At 52.8% G+C, this 12681-nt stretch overlaps 1 protein-coding gene and 1 pseudogene across 1 annotated transcript in view; both read right to left on the bottom strand.

Moving 5' to 3' along the window:
- Window positions 1–8197, bottom strand: part of SIAH1 (siah E3 ubiquitin protein ligase 1) — an 82235-nt gene extending 74038 nt beyond the window's left edge. Inside the window, exon 1 of the mRNA XM_008275063.4 lies at window positions 7315–8197. The gene's annotated coding sequence lies outside the window, so the exon portion shown is untranslated. The remainder of the gene's footprint in view (window positions 1–7314) is intronic.
- A 911-nt stretch (window positions 8198–9108) lies between these two features.
- Window positions 9109–10093, bottom strand: LOC138846685 (RNA-binding protein PNO1 pseudogene; annotated as a pseudogene).
- Window positions 10094–12681: the final 2588 nt, after the last annotated feature.

The following is a 12681-nucleotide window of genomic DNA, read 5'->3' on the forward strand; positions in this document are numbered from 1 at the left end:
TTAGCATTGGTTCCGTGAGGTCCTCCTGGACCCCCTCCCGCCTGCGATTTCCAGGTGCTCCCAACACTTCCGCCTCTGTCGGCTTACTTGCTCTTCTCCTTCTCTGGCTGTCAGGGGTCTCTTCATTCCTGCACCCCCTGCCTTGGTTTAAGGCAGAGTGCTCTGCAGACACTTCAAAACCCCCTCGAGATGAATGCACGCCCTTCTGCTCCCCACTCCATGCACCTGCGCCCCATTCACTCTTCGCACACTATAGACCTTTGCTTCTGTCCCTGCCTGTACAGAGCAGGACATCAAGACCTGCAGGGAGGAGGTGACTTGCCCAGGGACACGTGGTTGGCGGCAGAGTCCAGCCTAGAACCGGGTCTCCTGCGTCCTGATCCTGTGCTCTGTCGCCACCACCTTGCTTCGCAGAGCAGCGTCTCTTGGGGGAAGTGGTAGTTTAATGTAGCGGCAAGGACCTTGTGGGCAGAATAGGCCATCCTCATGAGAACAAAGGGGCCCAGGAGGAAACACTTCTCACTAATGCTGAGTGTGGGGGGAGGGAGAGCATAGGGTAAGAATGCTATGATTTTTGGTTTCTGGATGTGCAAGGTTGACATCAGGTGCATGGGAAGGCAGCAGAGGATGACCCAAGTATGGGGGCCCCTGCCACCCTTGTGGGAGACCCGAGTGGAGTTCCGGGCTCCTGGCTTTGGCCTGGTCCAGCTCCAGTTGTTACAGCCATTTGGGGAATGAACAGCAGATGGAAGATCTCTCTCTCTCTCTTTCTTATTGCGTCTCTTTATGTTACTCTGATTTTCAAATAAATAAATCTTTAAAAAACAAACAGGCTGGCACCGTGGCTCAATAGGCTAATCCTCCACCTGTGGCGCTGGCACCCCGGGTTCTAGTCCCAGTCGGGGTACCGGATTCTGTCCTGGTTGCTCCTCTTCCAGTCCAGCTCTCTACTGTGGCCTGGGAGTGCAGTGAAGGATGGTTCAAGTGCTTGGGCCCTGCACCCGCATGGGAGACCAGGAAGAGCACCTGGCTCCTGGCTTCGGATCAGCGCAGCGCACCAGCTGCAGCAGCCATTGGGGGGGAACCAACGGAAAAGGAAGACCTTTCTCTCTGTCTGTCTCTCTCTCACTGTCCACTCTGCCTGTCAAAAACAAACAAACAAACAGCCCCTGGGGTGGGTGCTTGGCTTGGTGGCTAAGGGGCTGGGCTTCTCACATCAGAGTGCCTGGGTTCAACTCCCAGCTCCAGCTGCCTGCTCAGATGAACCCTGGGAGTCAGCAGTGATGGCTCAAGCAGGTGGGTTCCTGCCACCCATGTCAAAGACGTGGATTGTAGTCCCAGCTCCTGGCTTCCGCCCGGCTCAATCTCAGCTGTTGCAGGCATTTGAGGAATGAACGGGCAGATGGGAGCTCTCTGTGTCTCTGACCCTGCACCTCTCAAATAAATACAGACAGGAGCGCCTGCTCCTGGGGCCGCTGTGTTGATCAGCTGAGTGAGGTATGGAAAGTGCCCACGGGCCCAGTGCCTGGCGCTCAGTCACCACCCAACAGGGGCTCACACAGATGGAAAGAAAAGGAATAAACCCACTTAGCCATCTGTTTTTATGCTGCCTGAGAGCCTGTTTGCAAGAGAGCCTGTTTGCCCTTATCTCTGTTTGTTAAATCCCGCTTAGAGCCAGGAGATGCCCGAAGATCACCCATCTCTTACCAGCCACACCCTACAGAAGACTAGGACCCAGCATGGGTGAGGGGTGCCAGCAGGATTCTGAGCCCACAGTGGTCAAGAGCTGTCCCCGCCCAGACTGTGGGTATAATCTCCATACAATAACAGATCTGCCAAGCTTTTTATTTATTTTTTTTCTTTTCTAAGTATGTCACAAATGCTTTCAGCGAAGGCCCTGTGTGTGCTGGCTGGGCTGGGATCAGTCCCACCCAGCAAGAGAGACCGAGGGAAAGTCTTAGGAGACCCCCCCTACAAAGGGGAAGGGTGCCCCAGCTTTTGTGGCTACTCCCATGTGAGGCCTGCATGCCCCTTGACACACCTACCCAGGGCTCCTGTCTGGCCATTCCTGTATCACGTCCCTTCTTCAAAGGGTAGGGGAAGACAACGTCTTCAGCCTGAATCACCTCCCTCCCTGCCTCTCCCACCTGTAGAGCAATTCCCACCTGCACTGGAAAGTAGGAGCTGTGTGGGAACCTTCCAAGTCTCAGAGGCACACTCAGAAACCACAGAGGGAATTCAGTCTCATCAACCCACCCATTTAAGTGGCTCTAAATTAAGTCCCACTGTGATTCTCTCTCTCTCTCTCTCTCTCTCTCTCTGTAACTGTCTTTCAAATATAAGTGAAATAAATCTTAAAAAAAGAAGAAAGCTAATTGTAAGCAATGGTACAGATTGCACATGGGTCCGAGGGAAATTGTGTTGCTGGTAGGAGAGGAGCTGAAGGAGGGAGAAGCATGGCTGAATTCCAGAGTTCCAGAAATCGGGGTCCTCCAGGTCTTCATCCGGAGGAACCCTAGGAGTTGGCCCAGCCTGGGGCTCTTCCTGGGTAAGGGTGGAGGTGGTGGGTGGCGTTGCTGGGGGCAGAGTCATGTTCCCTTACACGTGGCTTCAGGCCTGACACTGGGGGAGAGGTGGGTGACAGCAGGGGTGGACAGGAGCCCCTTTCCCTGTGGACAGGAGCAGTAGAGAGCAAGGACTCCCAAACCCTGCATTTCAGCACCTTTCCAGATCTTCGAAGCTTTTTACAAATAAAACCAACATCCCCGGCAGGAGAGGTGGAAAGAGCAAGGAGGAGGTTACCGAGGGAGCTGGCCAAAGAGAGCTGATGCTGCCGACCCTTTGCCGGGAGGTGGGGAACAGAAAGAGTGTTCGGACGTGGAGGTGAACCAGGCATGGCCACCCCGGAGGAGCACCTGGACCACGGGAAAGCCCCAGGGGCCACTCGGCCAGGAGTCTCTTCTCTCAACCTCGGTCTCTCACCCTCTAGGTTTAGGGCCCTGTTTCTGTTTCCGGCTCTCTTTGGCGGAGGATCAGGCTGAGCAGAGGTGGGATGCTAAAATAAAGGCCGCAAAGGAACCTGCCCGAGAATCCCACCCACACTGACTTCATAGGAAGCCGCTTGTCCAAGTGTCCGCCATCGCCAGGGACCGTATTTCATCAGGTTCCCTGGCCTCTTTCTGCACAGGAGCACCTGTGCTAGTGTTTGCTCTGCGTCTTGTAGAATCATATAGACATGGGATAACGATGCTGGAAGTAGAGAAAGAGTGAGCACCCTGAGAGCACAGAGCTGAGACGGCTGGACTCTGCCCGGCAGCCTGGGCCTCCCGGGGCCCCCTGCTCCGCCTCCAAGTAACCCTGGCCCCAGCAGAAAGGCGAACTGGCAGACTCAGTGGTCTATCCAGATGCCCACATGGAGGGGTTTCTAGATTTAGACACAGAGCGCCTTTTCCCTAGTGGGCTGTTCTTGTTTTAACTTGCTAAGAAATAAAAAAAAAGGAAGTAAACAGCTGTGTGGTTGTAGAAACATCTATCACCAGTAAATATTAATGGAAGACGGTAAGAAAAAAATTGGGGATCATTTTCTAAGTGGGATGCTTAATGTTAATAATTTCGCGCATTTGTTTGCCCAACACTAGCAGAACACATCCTGTATTTTTCACTGCCTGCACCACGACAGGTACCAGGGTGACACTAAACCACGAAGACATCCATTTATTCGTTTGGCAAATATTACCGAGTCACTCTCATGCGCCCAGCACTGAGCGAGGCTTTGGCAGGGAAGGATGGGAAACGCCTCTATGTCCCCTACAATTTTGCCTGATATCAGGCAACGTAGGGCTCATCGATTCTATCATTTCTCCCTGCATCAATTCCTTCATATCTACTCCCCAGTGTCCACCCCTGGGGTGGTGTGAGGTCTGCCCCTGCATTCAAGGGGCTGGAGGCACCGCATCTCAGCTCCGTCATCATGAAGTCACTCAACCATCCACCCAGCAGAGAGCGAGGGGAACCATGGCCCAGAAAACAGTGCAAGGAGGTGTGCTGCGACTGGCCTGGGCTCTGGCCCTGGGGCTGCTGGAGGAGGCTGTGTGTCCGGGGTCACCCCCCTGGGGCTGCCTCTGCTTCCCGGGTGCCCAGTCTTCTCACGTGAGCAGTTGGTGTTTCATGGCAGCAACAGTATGTCTTCTTAAGAACACACTGTAGATTCCAACAAATATCTAAGGGCTGACCTTGGCCAGCCTCACCAAGCAACAGGGCCTTCCTGGAAGAGGGGCCTTTGAGTCTGGGTTTGGGGGAAATCTGAGTGGCGTGGGTTGGGCTGGCTTGGGGAGCCGTAGCATGTAGCCAAGCTCCAGGTGTGGCAATAAATGCTCAAAAGAAACACGGGAGGTGATGATGAGGACGACCATTAAAAAAATTGGGCCTCATTAAAATGCAGAGGCAGGAGGCACAGGGCTCCTGGGGATGCTTCTAGTTCTAGAATCCTAAAGTTTGTCTCTGAAACCTACAGAGAGGTTTCTCTGCTCCTCCATTGGCAGAGTAGCTGGCGGGGGTCGAACACTCCTTCCTGGAGGTCCACAGCATGAGATGGTGAGGCACCTGCCGTGGTGTGGTCAGAGCAGGGCCTCGCAGGCTTGGGGTTGATGAAGGCTGTAGGGCCATGGCTAACACTGATGGGCCAGAGCCGCGGTTCACCCCCACCTCCGGCATTCCTAGCTCCCCCTCGGTGGACGCACATGGTTCTCAAGTCACTTCTCTGTGTGTGACGGGAGACAGAGGGGGTGGGAGCTTTATCCTCCCAGGGACCGGAAGGAGGGGCTCACTGAACAGCGGGATGGCGGAGGGACTGCCAGCCCTGCTATTTATAGATGAAAGGTCATCATCTTGCTTTGTTCTTGTGATCTGTAATTCCCAGCTTTTTCCTTCTCGAATTTCTCACTTCCTCCCTGCAAGTAGTTTTCCTTTAGTTTAAAACAACAACAACAACAACAACAAAAACTTGACTCATTGGCTACCAGTTTTCTCAAATTCCCAAAGGGATATGAGACAGCAACAATTCAGCCACGTAAGAACTCAAGCCAGGGCAGGTGTTGTGGCAAAGTCGGTTAGGCCAACCCTTGAGACGCCTGCAGTGGGCCTGGGAAGGCAGCAGAAGATGGCTCAGGTGTGAGCGCCCCTGCACCTGTATGGGAGACCTGGATGGAGTTCAGGGTTCCTGGCCCAACCCCGGCTGTTGTAGCCATTTGAGGATTGAATCAGTGGATGGAAGATCTTTCTCTGTTTCTCCTTCTCTCTGTGTTGCTCTGCATTTCAAACAAAATAAGTGAATCTTTAAAAAAATTCAAGCCAGGGCCGGTGCTGTGGTGCACTGGATTAATCCTCTGCCTGCGGCACCGGCATCCCATATGGGCGCTGGTTCTAGTCCCGGTTGCTCCTCTTCCAGTCCAGCTCTCTGCTGTGGCCCGGGAGGGCAGTGGAGGATGGCCCAAGTGCTTGGGGCCCTGCACCCACATGGGAGACCAGGAAGAAGCACCTGGCTTCTGGCTTTGGATCGGCACAGCTCTGGCCGTTGTGGCCATTTGGGGAGTAAACCAAAAGAAGGAAGATCTTCCTCTCTGCCTCTCTCTCTCACTGTCTGTAACTCCACCTGTCAAATAAATAACTAAAATCTTTACCAAAAAAAAAAAATTTAAGCCTCAGGGTCAGGCCCTGGTGTAGGCACTTTCCCAAAATGCACTCGTCCACTGCTCCCAGGGATCCTTAGAAGCAGGCATCACTATCATCCCTCTTCACAGATGACAAAACTGAGACACAGCATACAAAAACCCATCTTCAAAGTTGTCAGGGCACAAGGGACCACAAACACTTAAATCCTCGAGAAAGCCAGCTCTCGTTTCGGGCAGTTGGATGGAAAGTACATCTGCTAGTTTGCAGGAGACAGCTCAGTAATCAGAGGGTAAGATGCTTGTTAGTGATTAGGGGAATGTTTTGCTCATGTCAAAGACGAACCAGAGACACGGCTTCCTTTTTAGCTCCAATCACAAAGCACGACGGCTTTTCCCGTTGGCAACCTTCCATCATCCCCAGGGGGACGGAAGTCGGACAGCAGCCAAGGAAACAGCAGCGCGACAGCCAGGGGGGCCAGGGGTGACTCACAGCTGTTTCCTGGTTCCACCCACCGCAGGGCGGCGAGGAGCAGCAGGGCCACCTGCAGAGAGCAGCTCCACCTCCGGCCAGCGGCCAGCAGAGAGTGAGAGGGGCTTGGCTTGCTTATTTTGTTTTGTTTAAACCATTAGGAAATACCAAGACCTCCGAACTGTTTCCTTCCCCCACCCCCACCCCATTCAGGCAGCAGTCTCTTGATGCCTTGGAGAGAAAGATGTGATGAAAGTGCAGAAGAAAATATTCTTTTCCCTGCCTTTTGAGTTTCAAAAAAGATCGGATGAATTCAACCACAGAGACACGGAGGGGTGGGTACTGGGTGCGACCAGCACTGAATCAGCCCAGCACCCCTTCCCCAGGGAGAGTAGACAGGGAGAATACAGACTTTGGTGAGGGTCCTGAAAGGGGACGCTTGTGCTTTGTCTAAGCCTCGGGTTGCAGGCAATACCCCCAGCCAGACTGTGGAGTCAACACCCAGAGCCCCAGTGCCACTTCCTGGGAAGGGCTCTGGGGAGGTGCAAGACCCCAGAGCTGCAGGAAAGCCGGAGCCTGGACAGCAGCTAAGAGTGGGGAGGTCCTGAACCTAGAGGGAGGAGAGAGTGTCCCAACAGCAAGCTGGGAGCACACCGAGGACCCCCGGCCCTTGGTTAGTGCCACAGAAGTTCTGGGCAGAGCACTCCAAATTGCCCACAGTGGCATTCCTGCCACCTGGCGAAACAGGGACTCAGAACACAAATAAACCGACTTATATTTCCACCAACAGGAGTCCCCTCAAGCCCCACCACTTGCAGTCCCAGAGCCTTGCTCGCAGCGTTGTGTTTGGGGCGGGGCACAGGGTCACCCTGGCGGAGTGCGCAGATACCATCAAAGCACGCATTTCTGGGGAGGGGTCTCCCCAGCGCCAGGTGTCTCCACGCAGAATTGGCGCTGTGGTCGGGGAAGGCCAGCTCCCCATGGAGACGCCCCCTTCTTGTCTGGGACCGTGCATGCCCGACCTGCCCATCCCCTCCTGACCCACCCACCTCCCTGTGTTCAGGCAGGAATTTAAAATTCCAGATCACAAGTGTGTTGAGCAGAGGCCTTCAACCTCAAGTCTGGAGTTCACGGGGTCTCCAGGGCCCCCCTCTCCCGCCCAAGGCTTGCCGGTACCTGGCCTCCATGGGCTGCTGTGTCTTCATGGTCTGACTTGGCTCCTCTTGCACGAGGCTCTCTGATGGAGACATCCCAAGCATGGCTGGGCTGGCATGTCCTTCCCTCACGTCTCTGCCCCCATTCCTCCCCCTCCCACCCCTCACCATCCACCTAGCCACCTGGCAGACCACCAGGCATTGCCTCCTCTGTGAAGTTTTGCCAGGTAAAGCTAACCACATCCTTTGTCTGTGACCTCACTATGCCAGGAGCCCATGGTTACCATGGCTCCTGCACCTCCTCAGTATCTTTTCGTCCCATCACCAGACTCAGAGTGAGATCAGGCAAGGGGCAGGATGGGGGCAGAGAGACAGGAGAGGAGCAGCAAAGAGGATTGCTAACTATTGTCCACAGAAATTATCCCCGCTGGGAAATTATCCCCGCTCCTCTGCCAAGGTCATATTAAAATGAAAAATGATGAAAATTTTAAAAAGAAGAAGCTGGAGTTGGGTGCAGGGGCGTAAGTGTCTGCTTGGGATGCCTGCTCCCATGTTGGAGACCCTGGTTTAAGTCTTGGCTGCTCCACTTCCCATCTGGCTTCCTGCTTGTGCCCCTGGGAGGCAGCAGGTGACGGCTGAGTGTCTGAGCCCCTGCCATCCACGTGGGAGACCCAAATGGAGTTCCAGGCTCCCGGCAGCAGCCTGGCCCAGGCCTGGTGGTTGCAGGCATTTGGGGAATGAACTAGCACGTGGAAGGTCTCTGTCTCTCAAAATAAAACGAAAACCGAAAAATTTTAAAAATATGAAGAAAATAATAGGAAGGTCACGATAAGAGAATGAAGGATGGTCCTTTGAAAAAAGGTATCTCGGCTTCTACACACACACACACACACACATACACTCATACACACACACTCATACACACACACACATGCTGCCCTCACACTCTCACTTGCCCTCAGCCCACAAAGTGGGGACCAGCTCGGGGGGCGGGGTGCCTGGTGGCTTGTGACATCACACTCCAGCAGCTGAGGTTTCCCTGGCAACCAGAAACCCAGGGATGCCCTTGGGAAGCTGTCGGAGGCCCCGCCCCTCGGGCCTCAATGTAGGTTGCTGAGCCCTAAGGGAGGCCATCAAGGCTAATAACACCATCAGGAGACTCCCAGCAAAGGCAGCTGATTAAAGTGCACCATGGGACTTTGCAGATGCTAAATCTCATTCGCACAAATAAAACAAAACAAAAATCCCATTTGCTTTTGGAGCCTCGGACTGGAGAAGCGCTGGGGTGGGGCCTAGCAGACCTTCCCATCCCAACACAGGGTTTGGAGGAGGCTCCGGAACTCGGTTCAACAGCCAGGGAAAGTGTTCAACAGCCAGGCGAGTGTTAATACCCACAGTCCAGGACAGGTCAAGTCTCCAATCCGGAACACGGAGGGACGAGAGTGTGTTCAGATCTGGGACTCTTCTATGTCTGTACTAAATATGTGTGGGATTTTCTAAGTCTGTATTTACTTATTTAAAAGGCAGATTTTGGGATTTTGGACTTATTTTTTTATTTTTAGATTTGGGATTTTTAAATAATTTTGTGCATGGAATAAAGCTTCTTGAGGTGGCATTTTCCACTTGTGGAGTCATGTTATCACTCGGAAAGTGTCACATTTTGGAACACTTGGATTTCAGACTTCCTGATGAGGGATGCCCGCCCCACGTGTGACTGTGTGCGTGGGGTCTCACCCCATGTCCCCAAACCACCTGCTCTATTTTTAGCCTCTGTGCACCATTTGATGGAATCGTCAATGTCCCCTATTGTCACAAATATTTTGAAATTCTGAAATAAAATGAATACGTATCTGACCCACATGCATTACATATATAGGAGAAAGGCAATTTATAACCACATAACTTTTTTTTAAAAAAAATTGCTTATTTATTTGAAAGTTGAGTTACACACAGAGAGAAATAGAGGCAGAGAGAGAGAGAGATCTTCCATTCTCTAGTTCACTCCCCAGTTGGCCGCAATGGCCGGAGCTGTGCCAATCTGAAGCCAGGAGCCAGGAGCTTCTTCCGGGTCTCCCACGCGGGTGCAAGGGCCCAAGCACTTGGGCCATCCTCCACTGCCCTCCCTCTTCTACTGCTTTCCCAGGCCATCGCAGAGAGCTGGAGTGGAAGTGAAGCCTCTGGGACTCGAACTGGCGCCCATATGGGATGCCGGCACTGCAGGTGGCGACTTCACCTGCGACACCACAGCGCCAGCCCTACCACATAACTTTTGTTTTCCTGAAATGATTCCTTTAATTACAATTTATACAGAAGAAATGTTTATTTTTATAAATTCATGTTCCTATTGCCCTGGACAGGTGGTCTCCCGTTCAGGACTTAACATCAGTGACTTCAGGAGACTTGAGAAAGAGGTCACGCAGTCTGATGATGGCCAGTGCGTCCTCCACCTGAAAGCCGAGAAGAAAGGGGTCACAAAATCAGCAGTTTAGGGCAGAGCACGGACGTCCTTGGTTTCTTACATTCCGTGATGTCAAGTTGAAGTCCCAAATGTTCCATGCTAGGCGTAAATCTCTTCATCCAGATGGTGTGTATCTCTTAGCTGGGCCCGGAATTTCCCCCGTCTCTTCTTTCCCACTCAGGAGTCGGTCCCCGGACAGGGGCAGGGAGACGGGTCTCTGCCCCTCGATGTCCATGCAGCCTGCGTCCCCGGCCTCCCGCGCTGTCGTTTTTTTCACCCACAGGCCACCCTTGCGAGTGACTTGAATGAAGCCGTCCTTGGGCCCAGCACCCTGCGTCTCCATCCCGGCTTCCATTCCCCCAGGAACTTCCAACCCAGGTCAGCGCTCCCAGCTCGAACAGGTGCACGACCACATTGCACAGGCCAACCACGTAACTTTTTTTAAAAAAATGGCTGGCGCCGCGGCTCACTTGGCTAATCCTCCACCTGTGGCGCCGCACCCTGGGTTCTAATCCTGGTTGGGGCGCCGAATTCTGTCCCGGTTGCCCCTCTTCCAGTCCAGCTCTCTGCTGTGGCCCAGGAAGGCAGTGGAGGATGGCCCACGTGCTTGGGCCCTGCACCTGTATGGGAAAGCAGGAGAAGCACCTGGCTCCTGGCTTTGGATCAGTGCAGCGGCCATTTAGGGGGTGAACCAATGGAAGGAAGACCTTTCTTTCTGTCTCTCTCTCTCTCACTGTCTAACTCTGCCTGTCAAAAAAAAAAAAAGTTTATTTGAAAGGCAGAATAACAGAGAGACAGGGAGAGGCAGAAAAAGGAGAAAGAGAAAGACCTTCATCTGCTGGTTCCATCCCCAAAGTGGCCATAAGGGCTGGAGCTGGGCAGGTTGAAGCCAGGAGCCTGGAACTCCAGCTGGGTCTCCCACTTGGGCCATCTTCCACGGCTGTCATCAGCAGGGAGCTAGATCGGGAGTGGAGCAGCCGGGACTCAAACTGGTGCTCATGTAGGATGCTGGCGTCTTGGGCAATGGGTCAACCCACTGTGCCACAATGCCTGCTCGTCATCACGTAACCTGAGATCGTATCCTTTCAAATATGTGAAGCCCTGGCCTCACCACACCAGTAAACTTTGTGAAGCAGACGATCTCATTTCTGGGTGAAATCATCATCCATGTATGTGTTGTCTGTAACGTGAGTTTCTTTTTATAATTGACAAAAGTATGTATATTATCTCATGCGACGCGACCTCCAGACCCTGGCCCAGGGCTCCTACCGGCTGCAGCGTGTTTCACGTGCTGTTCTTTGGAGCTCAGGGGTCCCAAGGCTTCCTCCGCAGAGGGTCAGGGAAACGGCACTTTTTTAACCAGAGCAGTTCTGCTTTTATTTACTTTGTCACAACGGTGAGTAATAATTGCCAGTAATTGGGGGCATTTGCTGCATGCCAGGAACTGCCACAACCATCCCATGGGGCAAGAGTTGCAATCCCATTTTATGGATCAAGGAGTGAGGACTGAGGCCACACGCCTAGGGCCGGGTGTCTCTGAGCCACAGGCAGAGACCTCTCTGCCTGTTTGCACTGCACAGTGGGCTTCTGTGGGGGAGCTCTTTGGGAAAAGGAGTTTTACTGCCAAAAAACAGTCCCAGGGGCCAGCTGGGCCTGGATCCTTGGGTCAGAGGACTTTTGACAGGACGGGAGCTGCAGACCAGAACTGCTCTGTGTATTCAACAACAACAACCTCATTGCAGAAGGGATAGAAAATGCAGATAAGCAAAAAAAAAAAAAAAAAAAAAATAGGGGCTGGCACTGTGGTACAGCAGGTAAAGCTGCCACCTGCTGTGCTGGCATTCCCATATGGGTGCCAGTTTGAGTTCCAGCTGCTCCTCTTCCAATCCACCTTCCTGCCAATGTGCCTGGGAAAGCAAAGGAAGATGGCCCAAGTGCATGGGCCTCTGCACGCACTTGGGAGACCTGGAAGAAGCTCCTGGCTCTTGGCTCCAGATGGGTCCAGCTCCAGCTGTTGCAGCCATTTGAGAATTGAACCAGCGGATGGAAGATCTTTCTCTCTCTCTGCCTCTCTATAACTCTGCCTTTCAAATATATAAACAAATAAATCTAAAAAATAAAAAACAAAAAACAAAACAGGGGCCAGCTCCGTGGCGCAGTAGGTTAATCCTCCACCTGTGGCACCAGCATCCCATATGGGCGCTGGTTCTAGTCCCGGCTGCTCCTTTTCCAATCCAGCTCTCTGCTATGGCCTGGAAAAGCCGTAGAAGATGGCCCAAGTCCTTGGGACCCTGCACCCACGTGGGAGACTGGAGAGGGGCACCTGGTTCCTGGCTTAGGATCGGTGCAGCTCTGACCATTGCAGCCATTTGGGGAGTAAACCAACGGATGGGAGATCTTTCTCTCTGTCTCTCTCTCTCACTGTCTGTAACTCTACCTCTCAAATAAATAAATAAAATCTTTTAAAAAAAATGATACAAACCACCCCTAATCTCCTCATGATGAAGCAAATAGCAGATTGTGGAAAACCTTCCAGGGTACATAGGAAATAATATTTGTTCATATGGTTTCTTTACTTGTTGATAGAGAAGCTACCTCGTAGAATGTGTATCACTGAAAATATTCAATTTTTCAATTTTTTTTTGTACTGCACTGTGGTGATGCATTCATGTACAGGTTTGTCACAGAACGGGAGAAGAACCCCCGCTGTGCACACCTGGGTACCAAGCAGCAGAGGGACCTGTCCCTCCACTCCTGACAACGGCAGGCACAAACGCCGCCTGGCAGCTCTGAGCCCTCCACAGGCCATCGTCTCTGCCTCCTAACCATCTCCCTGGGAGGTCAGTCTAAGGAAGAGGTCTAATTATCCCTGTTTTATGGAGAAGGAAGCTCAAGGGCGCAGAGGTCATGTGACCTTGCCAGCTGGCCCCT

The sequence above is a fragment of the Oryctolagus cuniculus genome, chromosome 18 (genome assembly GCF_964237555.1).
Source record: "Oryctolagus cuniculus chromosome 18, mOryCun1.1, whole genome shotgun sequence".
NCBI classification, from domain to species: Eukaryota; Metazoa; Chordata; class Mammalia; order Lagomorpha; family Leporidae; genus Oryctolagus; species Oryctolagus cuniculus.